The 21854-nt window shown below is 32.2% G+C and overlaps 1 long non-coding RNA gene across 1 annotated transcript; it reads right to left on the reverse strand.

The window, feature by feature from the left end:
- Positions 1–5944: 5944 nt before the first annotated feature.
- Positions 5945–7994, reverse strand: LOC143084360 (uncharacterized). Its single transcript, XR_012981026.1, has 2 exons — positions 7912–7994; positions 5945–6602 (listed from the first exon to the last, which is right to left on the reverse strand). It is a non-coding gene; the product is annotated as an uncharacterized LOC143084360 (long non-coding RNA).
- Positions 7995–21854: the final 13860 nt, after the last annotated feature.

Below are 21854 nucleotides of genomic sequence, written 5' to 3' on the forward strand. Positions count from 1 at the left end.
CTTATAAAATGTCCGTATTTAAACTTATTCTACGTTGATTGGATTATATTAGATGAAAATAAAGTGTGACGTCACGATATTTGACTGATAATGACACCTTAATTGCCCATATGTCATCTTTATTACTTTTTATGGACACATTGGGCGAATACGGTATCAAAGATGTGTGTAGAGTGACGTTCCATATATATATATATATATTTATATAGTAACCTACAACATTGGGTGTTCAAAATCAACGTATGCTAGTCGTTTAATGTTTGTTTATTGTCTAAACTATCGTTATGTTTCCCCAGTGTTTTTTGTAAGTTTAAAATGCGAAACGTTCAAAAGACGGGTTATAAATATAACCTCATATTTACCAAATTACCTTAACATTTAGTGTAAGTTAAACATTGACCAATGAAGTACAATAATGTTTTTTTCTCGAATCAAATATGTCAATTGGATAAATGTCTAAAGATTTTTCAATAATTGTATGCCTATACACTGGACTATGTCTTCATTCATTGCTATCGAGGCCCTATGAACTTTGACAACTACTGTTGTTTCTTTAATTTGTGTTCTTGTACTTGTATTGTTGCGTACCTTGAACAGCTTATACAAGAAGCAGTAACAGTGCTCATAACAACGAGCAATTTCGTATTGTTTTAAATACATTTTACTTTATTCCACATTTGCTAGAGTTATAAAGAAGGTATCAGATCTCACAAAACATGTTTAACCCAGCTGCCTTTTTTGCGCATGTCCAAAGCAGGAACCTCTGGTCTTTGTTAGTCTTGTATGTTTTATTGAAACTTAGGTTCATTTTGATGTTTCGGAGGTTAGTATGACATTTCTTTTTGCTGAAATACTACATATTATTTAGGGTCCAGGCAGTATCTTTCATCATAAATTAGTTCATCGATTCTATCTCCGTATTTCAAGGACCAGTCTGTACCAATCATTTCTTATACCTATACCAAACCTATTGCGACTAAAATTTTCAATTGCAAACACGTTTTGCAGGATCTCAGTATTGACGACTACAAGTCTAAACCTCCTGATTGCACTTGTGCTAGTTCCTAATTCACATATAGTCCGGCTGGCCACGTTATTACCGATGACCTCAACATTGTTAATCCCTAAGAAATGTGTTATCGAAAGGTCCAAAATATCGAGGACGAAATCCATCAATTGAAATACAACTTTAAAATTTTGATGAATTCAGTGAAGGATTATGCAAGGCAATGGGCTAAGCGTGAAACACTCTTTCCGAATGGATTAAGGCAGTGAGGTCGTTGATACAAATCAGAATTAAGAAACTGAATGGGTCTATCAATGCTCATGCTACGTCAATCTTAAAAGACCATAATGTTGCAAAACACTTATTCTACCTTTATGACAAATATGTTGTTGTTCCCTACAGATAAAGCACCAAACAACATCGTTTTTGTGTATAAAACTCATTACATTAACTGCTTGATAAACGAATTAGGTATTCACTTGGAAACCCAACATATACCCTCACGACACTTACCAAAGAGGAAATCTTAAATAATCATAGGTCTGTTCTATGTTCCTTTGGAATTTCAACCAAAGATGATGAACTGGATCTTCCATCACCTTATTGGATACATAAACTGCAAAAGTGTCCTTAAAAACAACAGTATATTGATAGGTCTTCCAAGTGCTCTACAAAACCTCTAGATTATTGACATCTATTTTATCAGCAACAAAGACGGGCTTCAAAGTTTTTGTGAAACTGCCTATTCTAGAGGTGGCGTGAATCAGATGTGGATACTAAAAAATTCCAAAGAACTTTCGAGTACATACAATCTAACTCTCTTTCATCTTGTAATAGTATTAAAACATTTGATTTTTCTACACTTTATACAAGTATTCCACATTCCAAACTAAATAACAAATTGAAAGAGTTGGTATTGCTTTGTTTCATAAAAAAGAATGGCCAACGAAGATACAAGTATCTTGTCTTGGGAAGGGATATATCCTACTTTGTAAAGGACCACTCTGGTTCAAACAAAAAATTCTCTGGAATTGACATTATCAAGATGCTTGATTTCTTGATTGACAACATATTCGTCACGTTCGGAGAACGTGTTTGTCAACAGACTTTCGGCATTCCAATGGGAACAAATTGTGCCCCTCTTCTTGCCGACTTGTTTCTTTATTATTATTAGGCTGACTTCATACAGGAACTTCTTTGGAAGAAAGATAAGGAGTTAGCAATATCCTTTAACTCTTCTTCCCGCTATATAGATGATGTTCTTTCACTACATAATTCAAAATTTGGTGACTATGTCGAACGCATCTATCCCATTGAACTAGAGATAAAGGATACAACAGATACAGTTAAGGGCCTCATATCTTGACTGACATATGGAAAATGGACAATGAGGGTCAATTGAAAACAAAACTTTACGAGAAAAGAGATGATTTCAGCTTTCCAATTGTGAACTTTCCATTTCTAAGTAGCAACATGCCAGCGGAACCTGCATACGGCATATATATCTCTCAATTGATACGATATTCCCGTGCTTGTATTTCCTATCATCATTTTCTTGATAGAGGGTTTTTGCTCACAAGGAAGCTATTAAATCAAGTGTTCCAAATGGTGAAATTTAAACCATCTCCTCGTACATTTTACGGACGCATCATGCGTTGGTTGACCGTTATGAAATAACTACAATCCCCCTCCCATTCATAAATATGACCTACCGAATAAGACTATTTTCCGGATTTGTTATCTCATAAGCAACACGACGGGTACCACATGTGGAGCAGGATCTGCTTACCCTTCCAGAGCACCTGAGACCATGCCTAGTTTTAGGTGGGGTTCGTATTGTTTATTCTTTAGTTTTCTATTTTGTGTCATGTGAACTATTGTTTGTCTGTTTGTCCTTTTAATTTTTAGCCATGACGTTGTCTGTCTATTTTCAATTTATGAGTTTGACTGTCCCTCTGGTATCTTTCGTCCCTCTTTTTGAAGCCCGCTTCCAGTATTTGCTCAGTGTATTGGAGACCCATTGATGATCCATGGCTCTGTTTTCTGCTCTTTGGTCGGGATAATATCTCTTTGAGACATTCCCTGTTTTTATTCTCAATTTACGTTACCCTATTGTCTTTTTGTTACTACTCTTTGTAGGGTATTTTTTTGTCATTTGTACGATATGTTCAATGATATGATGTGACGGTTTAGTTCAATATATATTTTTTTTCTCATAATGTTGAACAGTTCTCTTGTAGCTCAACCATTTTCTTGTAGGGCTCAACCATTTTGAGTTGTTTTTCTCCTCTTTTGACGTATCTCGTAAGAGAGGGTCGTACGTTTCTCTCTTTTAATGCGAGAACATATTTTCATAATTCCTATAATACACTTTAATTTTCTACCCTAGATATACATCGCCGTGGTCAGATACTGCACACCTTCTTAAAATAATACTTTGAACACCAAATCAATAATTGCGATGCTTTCAAACTGATTTTTTTCTCAGTTTCACACATGAATCTGCTGTCTACTACACACGTGTCAAGTGTGATTAATTTTTAGAAGCCTATTATCTAGGAAACGATGTGAATTTCGTTATTCAATCTTTTAACAATGTGGAAACTTGAGCACGCTGAGTATTAATAACAATGATTCAGAAAGTAAAAATAGAATTACAACATAAACAGAACAAAAAACCAGCAAAAATAGAATACCAACGAATAAATTATGTCAACATAAATAAAAATGTAACTAATTTACATATAAATTGTAATAAAATTGATTGTAACAAATAAGGAAATATACTTTGCCGGAAGCTTTTTTATTATTTTAGAATGTTTTGATTGACGTGTACTTTTTATAGACATTATAATAAATAAATATGTGAAAAGAAATAATATTTTAATGCTTATGATACAAACAAAAACATGGTGCATGCATCCAAAATATATCTCACAAAGAATGGAAATATGGTGTTACAGCTCGTAAGGACTATTGGAGGACTGGATTTGCTAAAGCATTTGCATTTGAAATAACATAAATGATTCCAATCATACTGTACATATATGCGCATTTTCAATCAATTTCTCTTCAGTGATGTGCGAGGCCAAACTATTTCTAGAGTTATCACTTATGATAAGCATTTGTCTAAGAGCAAGTGCGTGTTGTACTCGGTATATTATGATATCGCGAATAAACATGCCGTTTTGAGCCTTTGAGCCTCCTTATTATTCAAACTTTGTTTTAGAAGCAGATTTAGAAATCAATCCTCTAGTGGACTACATGTCCCCTCTCTAATCCGATTGCATCAACAACCAAGAAGCCAGTACATCGGCACTGGCATAACAATACAGATAGTGATGTGATATCATAATATACCAGGTACAATACACACTGACTCCTAGACAAGTGATAATTATAAGTCAAAGTTCTGGAAAAATTGGAAAAGCAAGTATTATATCTTAACATTTCAAGAGTGCAAACACTACGAACATCAAATCGATTATTTAATGTGGAATAGCCATACATATTCTGCATTATTAACGACTAGTATTGCAATAACAGCAGCTATAATGATATCACTGTTTAATGGTTGAGATGTACATTTTGACAATTAATACCTCTGCATTGGTGCAACAAAATCAAAATAACAAAAATACAAAACTCCGTTGAAAATCCATAATGGTAAGTTGGTCATGAAATGGCAAAATCAAAACCTCGAACACAACAACCGAATGGATAACAACTGTCATATTTCTGACATGCTTTGGTAAAGACATTTTCTGGTGTAGAAAACGCAAAAAACGTCAAAATATTTAAAATTCAGACATGGATACAAACGTTTTAAAAGAAAAGAAACATCACTTTATAACATGCATGCGTCCTTATTGCTTCTCTTGGTTATCAGGACCACTCGAAGCCGAATGTTTGAATGTTTTTCAATTGATTTTAATAGTCCTTTCTTGATTTGTAATGTTACACAACTGTCACAGGTTTAAGGGGATCCCGCTAACATGTTTAACCCCGCCACATTCTGTATGCATTTGACTGTCCCAAGTCAGGATCATGCAAGTCAGTGGTTGTCGTTTATTGATGTATTAAATAATTTTTTTCGTAAAGCTTTTGGACATAAAAGGACGTTAGATTTCTTGTTTGATTTGTTTTACATTTGTCATTTTATAGATAATAATGCGTAATTAGCTTTGCTCAATGTTGAAGGCCTTATTGTGACCTATAGTTGTTAATTTCTATTTCATTTGGTCTCTTGTGGAGAGTTGTCTCATTGGCAATTATACCACATAATTTTTTTTAAATCAAAGTAAATATTGTCCGTCAACAGTGACAAAATGTTCGGCGGACACTATTTCATGGGGGACATTTTGAAATCCTACAAATGAACCTTATGCCCAGTTTGAGTACTTGCTTTTCATGTATTTAGTTTTTTGTGATATATTTGTTATTTGTCTCATGCTTAGTTCGTTTCTGTGTGTGTTACATTTTAATATTGTGTCGTTGATCTCCTCTTATATTTAATGTGTTTTCCTCAGTTTTAGTTTGTAACCCGGAATTGTTATTTTCTATCGATTTATGAGTTTCGAACAGCGGTATACTACTGTTGCCTTTATTTGCCTACAAAACACTTCATAAAAAATCTTTAAAGAAAGTATGTGGATGTATATTTGTGTGTCGTTGGGTTAATGTCTATTTCGTTTAAACCTAATCTAATTGTCATAACAAAATAAATGTACCCATGTACTCAAATTGAAGATTTTAAACATCTAGGCAATCTTGGCACTTTGAAACTTGTTATGCGCTGTGAGTTTTACTTCATTGTTGAAGGCTGTAGGATGACCTACAATTATTATCTTTTCGTCATTCAGTCTATGGTGGAACATTCTTTATTTGCAATATTACCCAATCTGATTGATTTTATAACAAAACCCAATAAGTAAGAAATAGATCTTTACCCGTTTATTGATTATATAAAAATTGTACAACAAAATACTCTGGATTTCTAAATGTTTTTACAAAATACTCAAATCTTCACCACGTGATCATAACCACCCACTTCCAACTTGTCTGTTTCTCCTGTCATTTAAGTTTCTATCTAATCTGTTTCTTCTATCAAAATTTGTATCCTGTCTGTTTCTAAATCTACCACCTAAATTCGTGTTTTGTCTTTCGTTAAAGAAATCACTACCTAAACTGTCAACGAATTCTCCGCCTATTCTGCTGTTTAAATTTTGGTTTCTACCTCCACCTAAACTATCAACGAATTCTCCGCCTATTCTGCTGTTTATATTTCGGTTTCTGCCTCCATTTTGCCACTGGGAACCGCCCTGCAATCTATCTAAATTATCTCCCCTGACTCTGTTGCATATATCAACATCACACCCTCTACACCTGACGCCATGTTCAAATCCAAATGTTTCTTGTATACACTCTGGTGGTATTATCTGAAGAGTACACCCTACATCACAGTCAGGTAGTCTCTTACTTGGTAACACGACAGGTTCTTTACGTATATGTACTGGATCTGTCGGGAATCCAATGGGATCCTTTGCCTTAACCACGTGAGCCCTTTTTATCTTTTTTTGATAGCCATATGTCCGACCTGAAATGATAAATTGAGAAAATAATGTAAGTCAAATTAAATATACATTTACATGTAGTAAAACACGTCTTATCTTTAATTTCTGTAATTTAAAAGAAATGATAGATTAAATGATAAAGCTTGGAACAACGACGACGTCGCGTAGCTTTCTTATGTAAGCATGTACATTTGAAACTTCGTCGACGAGTCGATAGTTTCCCCGTATCGGAGAGAAGAGTAATAACAAACAAAAAAATCGTTTCAAAAGATGAAAAATTTTGAAAAACTTAATATATGTAACATAATTGTCCGCTTCAGCATACATGTCTTTAAGATTTCAAAATATTTTATTTAGTGTTATATGTTGTCTTGAAACATTTGATATGTTGTTTAAATACAATCAATCATTTGTGTTTTGTCTTTTCTCTTCTTCGCAATAAAACATCGCCTTGGTGTAGTGGTTAGAGAATCGGACTACTAACACAAAAGGGTCCTGGTTCGATTCCCGTCTGGGATGAACATTTTAGGAACTGAATTGTCGGCGCTCCCATGACACCATTTGCGAGTAGGGTCTTGAGGAAACGATGATAGTCCGTCGGAAGGGGACGATAAATGGCTGACCCGTGTTAAGAGAGAGCCATATCTCTTGCACGTTAAAGACACCCTTGTAGATTTCGAAAATAGCAGGATAATGCCGCTACAGCACTCGCACCCGCAAAGTGGAAAGGGATTAATATAAGTTGCCCAATCCACTATAATTAAATATGTTTAAACTAAATAAAACATCGCGTTATTCATCGGACTTTTATAAGAGAATACATACATTGACTTAATTGTTTCATTATAATTATTAGTTTTTCGAACGTATTCATTATTTATTGATTGATTAATTTCAACACAAATATCAGAAATGAAAGTAAATGAAAAATATTTATTAATTTTGAATTCATAAAATTGAGTTGCCACATTCAATAATTAAATCAATTGATAGATCATACTTTTAATTGAACTGGGGGAAGAAATATATCCATGGTTGTAGCCACATTCTTTTTTTTATCTAATAAAATGAAAAGACAATTGTATCGCGCTCGTGGAATGAAACATTTGTCTTATCAACGCAAATTGTCCAATTATTCTTTTTTTCCATTTTTTATTTTTTAGTTACTCATCACATATATCTGAGACTACTTTATATAGTAGTCGCAGTATGTATTAAAAATTAAACAAAAAAATATATTAAATATATCAAAATCTATCATGTTTTTTTTCTTCAAATTATATGAATGAATTTTAAAGCCTGGATTTATATTAACTACAAAGAAAATCATACCTTGGACTGAATAGAGAGAAACCAAAATAAGCACAAAACAAAGAAGAGACTGCATGTTTACTGTTTTAAAATTATGCCCAATCTGCTAAACTTTCCTTCTTTTATACCTTATAAAATGTCCGTATTAAAACTTATTCTACGTTCATTGGATTGTTTTAGATGAAAATAAGGTGTGACGTCACCAAATTTGACTGATAATGACACCTTAATTGCTCTTGTGACATCTTTATTACTTTTTATGGACACATTAAGCTAATACGAGATGTGTATAGAGTGACGTATCATATACATAGTAACCTAAACTACTTTGGGCATACAAGTATTTCCAGTACGTTTTAAAGACTGTTTATAACCCCCATCAAATAAGTCAATTCGATAAATGTTTAAAGATTGGTTTAATAATTTTTCAATATACTGGTATGTCCTCACTTATAATTTATAAACTGAACTATTTCTATAGTAAATGGGAGGGTAAATATCCCCATACACATATTTAACCCCGCCGCGCATTTTTGCACCTATCCAAAATCAGGAATCTGTGGCTTTTTTTTTTAAATTTTGGTTTATTTATATGTTTCGGAGGTTAGTGTGACATCTATTTTTCTGAAATGTATAAGGTCCAGCTGAAGCCAGTCTCCAGGTACGCTATTTTATCTGTGTGTGGAACACCCATTGGTGGCCCTGGGCTGTTTTCTGCTCTTAGGTTGGGTTGTTATTCTCTTTAATGTGAGAAATAAAGGCAACTGTAGTATACCGCTGTTCGAAATTCATCAATCAATAGAGAAAAAACAAATCCGGGTTACAAACTAAAACTGAGGGAAACGTATCAAATATGAGAGAACTACGATACCACAGAAACACAACACCAAAATGTAACACACACAGAAACGAACTATAATGTAACAATGGCCATTTTCCTGACTCGGTACAGGGCATTTTATGAAAAAATGGTGGGTTGAACCTGGTTTTGTGGCATGCCAAACCTCCCGCTTTAATGGTAATGTTAATTATAACATTAAACTGACAATATTACACGACAGGGCTAAAATAAATAAATGATATAAAAAATAATAAAATAAAAACTTTAATAATACTTTTATCAAAATTCTTTATTTATAGAACAAAACTGTGTGAAAATCAAGTAAATTTTGCAGGGCTGAAAAACTATCTAAAAGAAAATCTAATACTAGAAAAGAATATATTTTTTAAAACAAAGCCTCTTCACATTGCCAACCTCTACTGGGACCCCTGGCTTCCATTATTAGAATAATTTACACTTAAGCAACTTAATTAGCATTACCCTATGTAATGTTATTGTGCATTTTATTTTAGCCTTCTCACACCAACATATATGTTTTTATATAATATACTGTTATATGTTGTTTATTGTTTATTGTCTTTTGTTCTTGTTTTGTGCCAAAAATGCATATACATTCTCTAATATCTGTTTTGTGTTTGTATGAATTATTTACAATGGAAAACCAACTTTGCAAAATTTATTTAATGTTGTATCTCAAGACAAAAATACTGCTGCCAAATTCCAAATTTCAAGGACTTCCTATTATTTATTTTTCTTTTTTTTTCCCTAGTTTTTATTTTTTTTGTTTTTGTTTTGCATTTGTGTTTTAATTATTTATTATTTTCTCTTCTCTTCTCACATTCTCTCTTAAATAAGATTCTCACTTTATTGATCAATATTGAAATAATTGATACACAATAATATACTGTATATATTTTATAATTTCGAGTACTAACAATTACTAACAATTTTTCTAAATATATAATCTAATGTTTAACGAGGCCGGGACCGGTACTTTCTGTATCAAACTAACAAATGTAAAAGTTTTCAATAAAGTATGTATAATTTAAAAAAAAAAAAAAAAAAAAAAAAATAAATGATATAAAATATAGGACAGAGAAGCAAACGAATAATAGCCATCAAAAGGTACCAGGTTAAAAATTAAATAAATAAAAATGTACTTAATTTACATATAAATTGTAATATAATTAAATGTAACAAATAGGGAATTATCCTTTGACGGAAGCTTTTTTATTATTTTAGTATGATTTGATTGACGTTTTCTATTTATAGACCTTTTAATACTAAAAACTTTTTAACAAAAAAACTAAAAATTTCAATGTTATGATACAAACAAAATTACCAAAATCATTTAAAAAGAGCTGGAAAGAATGCAAATATAGTGTAACAGTTCGTATTAAGACTATTGAGTACTGACTGCTTGAACACGCGGAATTTTTGTTTATTTTTTGCAATTGAAAAAACATAAACGGATCAAAATTTACTTCACCAGATGCGCGTCAGTGATGTTCGAAACCAAATTATTGGTACACCCAAAACCAAATCATTCGTTTAACAGCTAATAAAATCAAAATGACCTAAAATAAAACATAATTCGGCAAGGAATCTAAGCTTACGACGTGAAGGTGATATATGATGATTTGCAAACTGTCAACGGAAAATATCGATCAAAACAATAGCCGTTTTTTTATATCAATGTCGATTTCCTGGCTAACCGGTTGGGGATACTCGGGGGAAACTAATAGACCACCAACACTTGTATCGACCAAGTAGAAGTAATAACGTTAACGGTAACAATGTTACTGCATCATATTAATGTCTCTTCAGTGATGCACTAGGCTTAAAAGTCCAAAATCTAACACAAACGTTGAAGAACGGATCAAACCGAAAATCGGACAAGGAGATATATTCATTAATATTTAGATAATTATCAAAATCATAACAGTAAATTTTAATCCCAACGCTTTCCTTTTTTATGACTTCTTGGTTGTCGATACATTCAAGAAAAGATATATAGTCCTCCAGCAGAATTGATTTCCAAATATGTTTCTGAATAAAGGCAACACTAATATACCGATGTTCAAAAGTCATAAATCGATTGAGAAAAAACAAATCCGAGTTACAAACCAAAAGCGAGTGAAACACATCAACCAGAAGAGAAAAACAAAGGAACAATAGGAACACCGAATTGAAACAAAAAGCAATCATGGAAGAACCTACCTACGCTCTACATTTATACACATCGGACATATAAATTACCGTAATTGTCCTCATCAGAATCAAAAAAAAATAATGCAAGCTATACTTTATTGTAGTTTTAACATAGATTGGCATTATATTCATGGTAGTGTAGCCCTTACTATCGATCGGGCAAAAATAATCACGAATATAATGCCTACCCATGTTGAAACTACAATAAATTATAGCTTGCATCAATATTTTTTTAATTGAAAAATGTATGATAAGATGCGAATAATTATGATGTGAATAAATACGTTATTTTGTTGCATTGTAAAATAGTTCCAAAAAAAAGGCATACACGAAAATTACAATGTATCGAGAAAAAGCATAAGTATGTAATTGTTATGGAACAAATACTTTTAAAAATAAATTCTACATATTTAAATTATATAGAAAAAAAAACATATTTCGAAGAAATAATTCATTTTCAAGTTTTAAAGTTTTTTTAAGGCATTATATGAAGGGTATACATGCATGACCTTATAAAATATCCTACACAAAAGAGATTAAACTATTGCGGATCCAGGATTCCGAAAAAAAGGAGGGGTAAAATAAACATAATTTGAGTGGTATGGGTAAAAAGTCTGGATTATTTATAAATAATTATTGATAAGTAGGATCCTGGGAACTCAGTCCTCCCTAATCCGCCTTTGTTGACGAAAACTAAACGAAACCATGGTCAAAAGAATAAAGAGTGGCCAAATAATAATGTTAAGCGCCACGTGCGCATGATACCCCCATCGCTCTTTCAAAGAATACAAATCCATTACTACTCATTGTCATATCAGATATCTATATATTATTTTAATAGATATATACCAGTCATCAAAGTTTGATGAAACTGCTCAAAACACGTTTATGTTATTGTCAGAAAACTAGAAATCCCACCTATTTTACGAAACAACATCCCATAACTCCCATCAATTAAGGAACATCAAAAGGGATCTTATGTATATAGATATGAACACTTCACCAAAATTTCACAAAAACTGCTCAAAGCATTGTTAAATTATCGTCTGAAAATGAAACGTAAAATCTGAAAAAATAAAAAAAAGCGAAAGAAAGCTCCCGTCAATAGATATAAACAACTTACCAAAGTTCCATTCAAATTGATTAAAACGGTTTTTAGAGATTGTCAGACATGTATGCTCTACTCGTTGCACCCGTTGGATTGAACGTTACAGGTAATATGAAGCATTATCCCGGCTTAGTATATTTCTAGGATTTTGATTGTTTAACGTACGTCGTTATAAAAACACATAGCCCCTGGGTGTTGCTAACCCATATACCCGAACGTTGCTTCCCATTACAATTCAATTCAATTCAACATTACATTAAATGTAAAAATATATAGATATAAAAAGAGAGCCATTCTGTACAGAATTACAAGAGATTATAACATTACAAATTATATAAAGAATTCATATATTATGAAACATATTGACAAGAACATTATTTACAGTATAAAATATTTCTACGTCTATTTAAAACAAGATTACAGGCTTTGGCACAGCTACGAATCATATTGTTATCTGTAAATAAAAACACTAATTTCTGTTTATCATCAAAAGACATATAAACTCACTATTAAAATGTGTTGCTTCATCAAATATTTTTTTTCTAAAATCGTCATATAAAGGACACGATAAAATAACATGGGCTTCATCTTCTAAAATATTCATACAATTATCACATACTCGATCTTTTAAAATTATTTTTTCAAATCTCCCCGTTTCTTTTCTTAGTGGTGCTACAACACATCGAAATTTGGCAAAAGAACTCCTTTGCGGAAGTGGCATATGAATTTTACAATAAGTTTCCGTTTCAAAACTGTTCTTAAATAGATTATATGGACGAAGTTTGTTTCCACTATTACCAGATAAAGCTTTCTCTGATTGTAAATTGCCTTGTTACTGTTTGACATATTTACTAAACATTTTAGACGAAACAGTATTGACAACTGAAGTACTATCAACATAATCTGTAATGATACACGAATGTTCTGCATTATACTCAGAAAATGTTTTCCCTACATACAAATTTCAATTTTTTATACACTTATGTTTTTTACTCATAATGTCTGCCCACATGAAAGTTTTTCTGTTTAAACGAACAGAACTCATATTGTTCAAACAGCACCATAGTCTAATTAAGCATTGCCATTGTTTTTGAAAGATAGGTATCCATCCCATATCCCCTGCAACTGCAACATTTGGAGTATATATACCCACTCCAAGAAAAAATCTGCAAGCTCTATTATGGATGGCATTTATAAAAGAAAAGTTTTTGCAACCCCAAATACCAGCACCATATTCAACAATTGAAAGCACCAAACTTTCATATAATTTTGAAAAGACATTATGAGTAACACCACCTAAGATTTTAGCTATAACAAGGCCAAGTGCTCTAGCAGTTACATTATAATCTAAAAATTCACTTAAAACTAAACCTAAATATATGGTTAAGTAGTAGAATATTCAATGATATCTTTCCAACATTTAAATTCAACATGTGACTTATTAACAGAAGGTGTTCTAAAATGCATAATATTACACTTTTTGGAATTAGTGGTAACGCATTTATCTCAACACCATATATCTAATGCATTTAACAGAATTTGTAATTCTTTTTCATCGTTTGCTAGTAAAACCACATCATCAGCATAAAGCAACATACAAACTTTTTTATCATCAATATCAATACCACACTCATATGATTTCAAGAATGAAACTAGGTCATTTATATAAAGATTAAATAACAAAGGTGATAATGGACATTCTTGTTTAAGACCACTGTTGACATAAAACTTTCTGATAAATGGCCGTTTAATCGTACTGAACATAATACATTTGAGTAAATAGACTGATTTGCAGCACAAAACTTTTCAGCCGCACCCATTACATTCCACTTGGACCATAGTATATTTCTATTGATGGGATCATATGCCTTTTTAAAATCAATAAATACACCGGGGAACTTCACGCCGCGTTTTTCTTAGTTCCATGGTTGTCCCTTGTGAAATATTAAATTCTGTAAATTACCCATGAAGTCTGTAATTAAAATTTATTCCTTTAACGATTTTCTTCTTTTATGCCAATCATTTGCACTCATTTTGGTAAATGCATCACGTCTTCACCACATATTCATTGAATAGAACTACTGACCTAGCTATTCAAATGACCCACGTTAACATCCCACCGTCTGTGACGTCACTCACACAACATTGAAAGCCAATTTTTTCCCATTCCAGTTTCTCTGTCTCTGGATTAACAACGTCTTATATTTGACTACCTGTAGGGTTCTACCAAAGGTAGTACCCTTCGCCCCGTAAGAAATATGTCAAATACACAAATTGCAATAACAGTTTTTTAAATAATGTAAAAATACGTTGCTTTCACGTTACACTTTGTGATCGAATTTCTCGAAAATAACACCAGATTTTGACTAAAACCGGGGATAACTTCATTATCTACGTTCATATATTTTAATACCCTACAGTATCGTCAGATCTGTACATAGTGTCTTTTAGCTGTTGGGATATACATGTACCCGGCAACTTCCACTCTGCATAGTATTTCTATTTGTATCCATCTGACGAGTTAATCCTTTTTCAACTGATTTTTATAGTCCTTTCTTATGTTGTAATGCTACCCCACTGTCACAGGTTAAAGGGGGTTAACATGTTTAATCACGTCACATATATATGTGTCTGTTCCAAGTCAGGATCCTGTATTTCAGTGGTTGTCATTAGTTGACATGTTAAATGTGTTTTTCCGTTAATTTTTTGACATAAGTTAGTCCGTTAGTTTTCTTGTTTGAATTGTTTTACATTTGTCATTTTATATCTAATTATGCGGTATTGGCTTTGCCCAATATTGAAGGTCATACGATGACCTATACCTGTTAATATATGTGTCATTTGCTCTCTTGTGGACAGTTGTCTCATTGGAATTTATACCACATCATTTTTTTTTAAACATTAAAGTAAATATGTCCGTCAACAGTATTAACCATGACAAAATGTTCGGCGGACACTATTTCATGGGGGAAATTTTGAAATCCTACAAATGAACCTTATGCCCAATTTGAGTACTTGCTTTTCATGTATTTAGTTTTTGTGTTATATTTGTTATTCTCATCGGATTTTGTCTCATGCTTAGTTCGTTTCTGTGTGTGTTACATTTTAATGTTGTGTCGTTGATCTCCTCTCATATTTAATGTGTTTCCCTCAGTTTTAGTTTGTAACCTGGAATTGTTATTTTCTATCGGTTTATGAGTTTCGAACAGCGGTATACTACTGTTGCCTTTATTTGCCTACAAAACACTTCATAAAAAATCTTTAAAGAAAGTATGTGGATGTATATGTGTGTGTCGTTGGGTTAATGTCTATTTCGTTTAAACCTAATCTAATTGTCATAACAAAATAAATTTACCCATGTATTCAAATTGAAGACTTTAAACATCTAGGCAATCTTGGCACTTTAAAACTTGTTATGCGGTATGAGTTTTAATTCATTGTTGAAGGCTGTAGGATGACCTACAATTATTATCTTTTCGTCATTCAGTCTATGGTGGAAAATTCTTTATTGGCAATATTACCCAATCTGATTGTTTTTATAACAAAAACCAATAAGTAAGATATAGATCTTTACCCGTTTATTAATTATATAAAAATTGTGCAACAAAATACTCTGGATTTCTAAATATTTTACAAAATACTCAAATCGTAACCACGTGATCATAACCACCCACTTCCAACTTGTCTGTTTCTCCTGTCATTTAAGTTTCTATCTAATCTGTTTCTTCTATCAAAATTTGTATCCTGTCTGTTTCTAAATCTACCACCTAAATTCGTGTTTTGTCTTTCGTTAAAGAAATCACTACCTAAACTGTCAACGAATTCTCCGCCTATTCTGCTGTTTAAATTTTGGTTTCTACCTCCACCTAAACTATCAACGAATTGTCCGCCTATTCTGCTGTTTATATTTTGGTTTCTACCTCCACCTAAACTATCAACAAATTGTCCGCCTATTCTACTGTTTAAATTTTGGTTTCTACCTCCACCTAAACTATCAACGAATTCTCCGCCTATTCTGCTGTTTATATTTCGGTTTCTGCCTCTATTTTGCCACTGGGAACCGGCCTGCAATCTATCTAAATTATCTCCCCTGCCTCTGTTGCATATATCAATATCACACCCTCTACACCTCACGCCATGTTCAAATCCAAATGTTTCTTGTATACACTCTGGTGGTATTATCTGAAGAGTACATCCTACATCACAGTCAGGTAGTCTCTTACTTTGTAATACGACAGGTTCTTTAGGTATATGTACTTGATCTGTCGGGAATCCAATGGGATCCTTTGCCTTGACCACGTGAGCCCTTTTTGTCTCTTTTTGATAGCCATATGTCCGACCTGAAATGATAAATTGAGAAAAGAATGTAAGTCAAATTAAATTTACATTTACGTGTAGTATTTAAATTCTTATCTTTAATTTCTTTAATTTTAAAAGAAATGATAGATTAAATGATAAAGCTAGGAACAACGACGACGTCGCGAAGCTTTCTTACTTAAGCCTGTACATTTGACGCTTGGTCTTCGGTAATCTCATCGTATAGGAGAGAGGAGAAATGACCAAACAAAAAAAAATGGTTTCAAAAGATGATTAATTTTGAAAAACTCAATATATGTAACATTATTGTTTATTTCAGCATATATGTCATTAAGATTTCCAAGTATATTATTTGGTGTTAAACATGTTGAAACAATTGGTATAGTGTTTAAACACAATCAATCGTTTATGTTTTGTCCTCGCAATAAAACATTGCGTTATTGATCGGACTTTATAAGGGAATACATATGTTGACTTGATTGTTTCATTATAATTATTATTTTTTCGAACGAATTCATTATTTATTGATTCATTAATTTCAACACAAATATAAGAAATGAAAGTAAATGAAAAATATATATTAATTTTGAATTCATAAAATTGAGTTTGCACATTCAATAATTAAATCAATTAATAGATCCCACTTTAAATTGCACTGGGAGGAGAAAAATATCCCTGGTTGTAGGCACATGTTTTTTTTTATCAAATACAATTTAAATACAATTGTGACGCGCTCGTAGAACAACACATTTCATTTTATTATTTCCGTTTAAAAGCGTATAATGCATAACCAAAATATAGATTTTATTACTTGACTGTTATTGGTTTTGTCTTATCAACGCGAATTGTCAAATTGTTCTTTTATTCCATTTTTTATTTTTTAGTTACTCATCACATATATCTGAAACTACTATTTATGATAGTCCCAGTATGTATTAAAAATTATACAAAAAAATATATTTAACATTTCAAAATCTATTATTTTTTTTCTACACATTATATGAATGAACTTTAAAGCCCGGATTTATATTAACTAAAAAGAAAATCATACCTTGAACTAAATAGAGAGAAACCAAAATAAACACAAAACAAAGAAGAGACTGCATGTTCAATGTTTTAAAGTTATGCCCAATCTGCTAAACTTTCCATCTTTTATACCTTATAAAATGTCCGTATTAAAACTTAATCTACGTTGATTGGATTATAATAGATGAAAATAAGGTGTGACGTCACGAAATTTGACTGATAATGACACCTTAATTGCCTAAATGTCATCTTTATTACATTTTATGAACACATTGTACGAATACGGTATCAAAGATGTGTGTAGAGTGACGTTCCATATATATATATATATATATAGTAACCTACAACATTGGGTGTTCAAAATTAACGTATGTTAATCGTTTAATGTTTGTTTATTGTCTAAACTATCGTTATTTTTCTCCAGTGTTTTATGTACGTTTAAAATGCGAAACGTTCAAAAGACGGGTTATAAAAATAACCTATATAAAAAATATACTTAACATTTAGTGTAAGTTAAACATTGACCAATGAAACACAATAATGTTTTTTTCTTGAATCAAATATTTCAATTCGATAAATGTCTAAAGATTTTTCAATAATTGTATGCCTATATACCGGACTATGTCTTCATTCGTTGCTATCGAGGCCCTATGAACTAGGACAACTACTGTTGTTTCTTTAATTTGTGTTCTTGTACTTCTATTGTTGCATACCTTGAACAGCGTATACTAGAAGCAGTAAAAGTGCTCTTAACAACGAGCAATTTTGTATTGTTCTAAATACATGTTAGTGTATTCCACATTGGCTAGAGTTATAAGGAAGGTATCAGATCTCACAAAACATGTTTAACCCAGCCGCGTTTGTTGCGCATGTCTAAAGCAGGAATCTCTGGTCTTTGTTAGTCTTGTATGTTTTTATTAAAACTTAGGTTCATTTTGATGTTTCGGAAGTTAGTTTGACATTTATTTTTGCTGAAATACTGCATATTAGTTAGGGTCCAGGCATTATCCTTCATCAAAAATTAGTTCATCGAAAATACCTCCTTATTTCAAAGACCAGTCTGTACCAATCATTTCTTATACCTATACCAAACCTATTGCAACTCAAATATTCAATTGCAAACACGTTTTGCAGGATCTCAGTATTGACGACTACAAGTCTAAACCTCCTAATTGCACTTGTGCTAGTTCCCAATTCACATATAATCCGGCTGGCCACGTTATTACCGGTGACCTCAACATTGTTAATAACCCTTCCCTACGAAATGTGTTATCGAAAGGTCCAAAATATCGAGGCCGAAATCGATCAATTGAAATACAACTTTGAAATTTTCATGAATTCAGTGAAGGAAATGGGAATGGATTAAGGCAGTGAGGTCGTTGATACAAATCAGAATTAAGAAACTGAATGGGTCTATCTATGCTCATGCTACGTCAATCTTTAAAGACCCAAATGTTGCAAAACACTTATCCTACCTTTGTGACAAATATGTTGTTGTCCCCCACAGATAAAGCCCCAAACAACATCGTTTTTGTGTGTAAAACTCATTACATTAACTGCTTGATAAACGAATTAGGTATTCACTTGGAAACCCAACAATTACCCTCATGACACTTACCAAAGAGGAAATCCTAGATAATCATAGGTATGTTCTATGTTCCTTTGGAGTTCCAACCAAAGATGATGAACTGGATCTTCCATCACCTTATTGGATACCTAAACTGCATAAGTGTCCTTACAAACAACGGTATAGTGCTGGGTCTTCCAAGTGCTCCACGAAACTTCTAAATTATTAACATCTATTTTATCAGCAACAAAGACGGGCTTCAAAGTTTTTGTTAAACTGCCTATTCTAGAGGTGGCGTGAATCAGATGTGGATACTTAAAAATTCCAAAGATCTTTAGAGTACATACAATCTTACTCTCTTTCATCTTGTAATAGTATTAAAACATTTGTTTTTCTACACTTTATACAAGTATTCCACATTCCCAACTAAAAGACAAATTGAAAGAGTTGGTATTTCTTTGTTTCATAAAAGAAAAATGTTGAAAAGTTTTCTTGTAGCTCAACCATTTTCTTGTAGCTCAACCATTTTGTGTTGTTTTTCTCCTCTTTTGACGTATCTCGTAAGAGAGGGTCGTACGTTTCTTTCTTTTAATGCGAGAACACATTTTCATAATTCCTATAATACACTTTTATTTTCTACCCTAGATATACATCGCCGTGGTCAGATATTGCACACCATCTTAAAAAAATACTTTGAACACCAAATCAATAATTGCGATGCTTTCAAACTGATTTTTTTCTCAGTTTCACACATGAATCTGCTGTCTACTACACACGTGTCAAGTGTGATTAATTTTTAGAAGCCTATTATCTAGGAAACGATGTGAATTTCGTTATTCAATCTTTTAACAATGTGGAAACTTGAGCACGCTGAGTATTAACAACAATGATTCAGAAAGTAAAAATAGAATTACAACATAAACAGAAAAAAAACCAGCAAAAATAAAATTCCAACGAATAAATTATGTCAAAATAAATAAAAATGTACTTAATTTACATACAAATTGTAATAAAATTGATTGTAACAAATAGGGAAATATACTTTGCCGGAAGCTTTTTTATTATTTCAGAATGTTTTGATTGACTTGGTTTTTTTTATAGACATTATTACATGTATTATTAATAAATATGTAAAAAGAAATAATAATATTTTAATGCTTATGATACAAACAAAAACATGGTGCGTGCAATTAAAATATATCTCAGAAAGAATACAAATATGGTGTTACGAGCTGTAACACCATATTTGTAAGGACTATTGGAGGACTGCTTTGCTAAAACATTCGCATTTGAAATAACATAAATGGTTCCAATTATACTGTACATATATGCACATTTACAATCAATTTCTCTTCAGTGATGCGCGAGGCCAAACTGTTTCCAGAGTTATCACTTATGATAAGCATTTGTCTAGGAGCCAGTGCGTGTTGTAATCGGTATATTATGATATCGCAAATAAACATGCCGTTTTGAGCCTTTGAGCCTCCTTATTATTCAAACAAATTTAGAAATCAATCTTATATGTCTCCCCTCTTATCCGATTGTATCAACAACCAAGAAGCCAGTACATCGGCACTGGCATAACAATACGGATAGTGATGTGGTATCATAATATACCGGATACAATAGACACTGGCTCCTAGACAAAAACTAATTATAAGTCAAAGTTCTGGAAAAAATTGGAAAAGCAAGTATTATATCTTAACATCTCAAGAGCATGGTAATTATATTGCAAACACTACGAACATATCAAATCGATTACTTAACGTGGAATGGCCATAAATTTCTGCATTATTAACGACTTGTATTGCAATGACAGCTATAATGATATCATTGTTTAATGGTTGAGATGTACATTTTGACAATAAATATCTCTGCATTAGTGCAACAAAGTCAAAATAACAAAAATACAAAACTCCGTTGAAAATCCATAATGGTAAGTTGGTCATGAAATGGCAAAATCAAAATCTCGAACATAACAACCGAACGGATAACAACTGTCATATTCCTGACTTGCTTTGGTAAAGACATTTTCTGGTGTAGAAAATGCAAAAAGGTCAAAATATTTAAAATTAAGACATGCATGCGTCCTTATTGCTTCTCTTGGTTATCAGTACCACTCGAAGCCGAATGTTTGAATGTTTTTCAATTGCTTTTTATAGTCTTGTCTTGACAAATTTGTAATGTTACACAACTGTCGCAGGTTTAGGGGGGATCCAGCTAATATGTTTAACCCCGCCACATTCTGTATGTATTTGACTGTCCCACGTCAGAATCATGTAAGTCAGTGGTTGTCGTTTGTTGATGTATTAATTAATTTTTTTCGTGAAGTTTTTGGACATAAAAGACGTTAGATTTCTTCTTTGAATTATTTTGCATTTGTCATTTTATAGATAATCATGCGTAATGGGCTTTGCTCAATGTTGAAGGCTTTGTGGTGACCTATAGTTGTTAATTTCTGTGTCATTTAGTCTCTTGTGGAGAGTTGTCTCATTGGCAATTATACCACATCATTCTTTTTTTTTACATCAAAGTAAATATTGTCCGTCAACAGTATTAACCATGACAAAATGTTCGGCGGACACTACATAAAAAATCTTTAAAGAAAGCATGTGGATGTATATGTGTGTGTCGTTGGCTTAATGTCTATTGCGTTTAAACCTAATCTAATTGTCATAACAAAATAAATGTACCCATGTACTCAAATTGAAGACATTAAACATCTAGGCAATCTTGGCACTTTAAAACTTGTTATGCGGTGTGAGTTTTAATTCATTGTTGAAGGCTGTAGGATGACCTATAATTATTATCTTTTCGTCATTTAGTCTATGGTGGAAAACTCTTTATTTGCAATATTACCGAATCTAATTGATTTTATAACAAAAACCAATAAG

Source organism: Mytilus galloprovincialis, chromosome 7, assembly GCF_965363235.1.
Source record: "Mytilus galloprovincialis chromosome 7, xbMytGall1.hap1.1, whole genome shotgun sequence".
Taxonomy (NCBI): domain Eukaryota; kingdom Metazoa; phylum Mollusca; class Bivalvia; order Mytilida; family Mytilidae; genus Mytilus; species Mytilus galloprovincialis.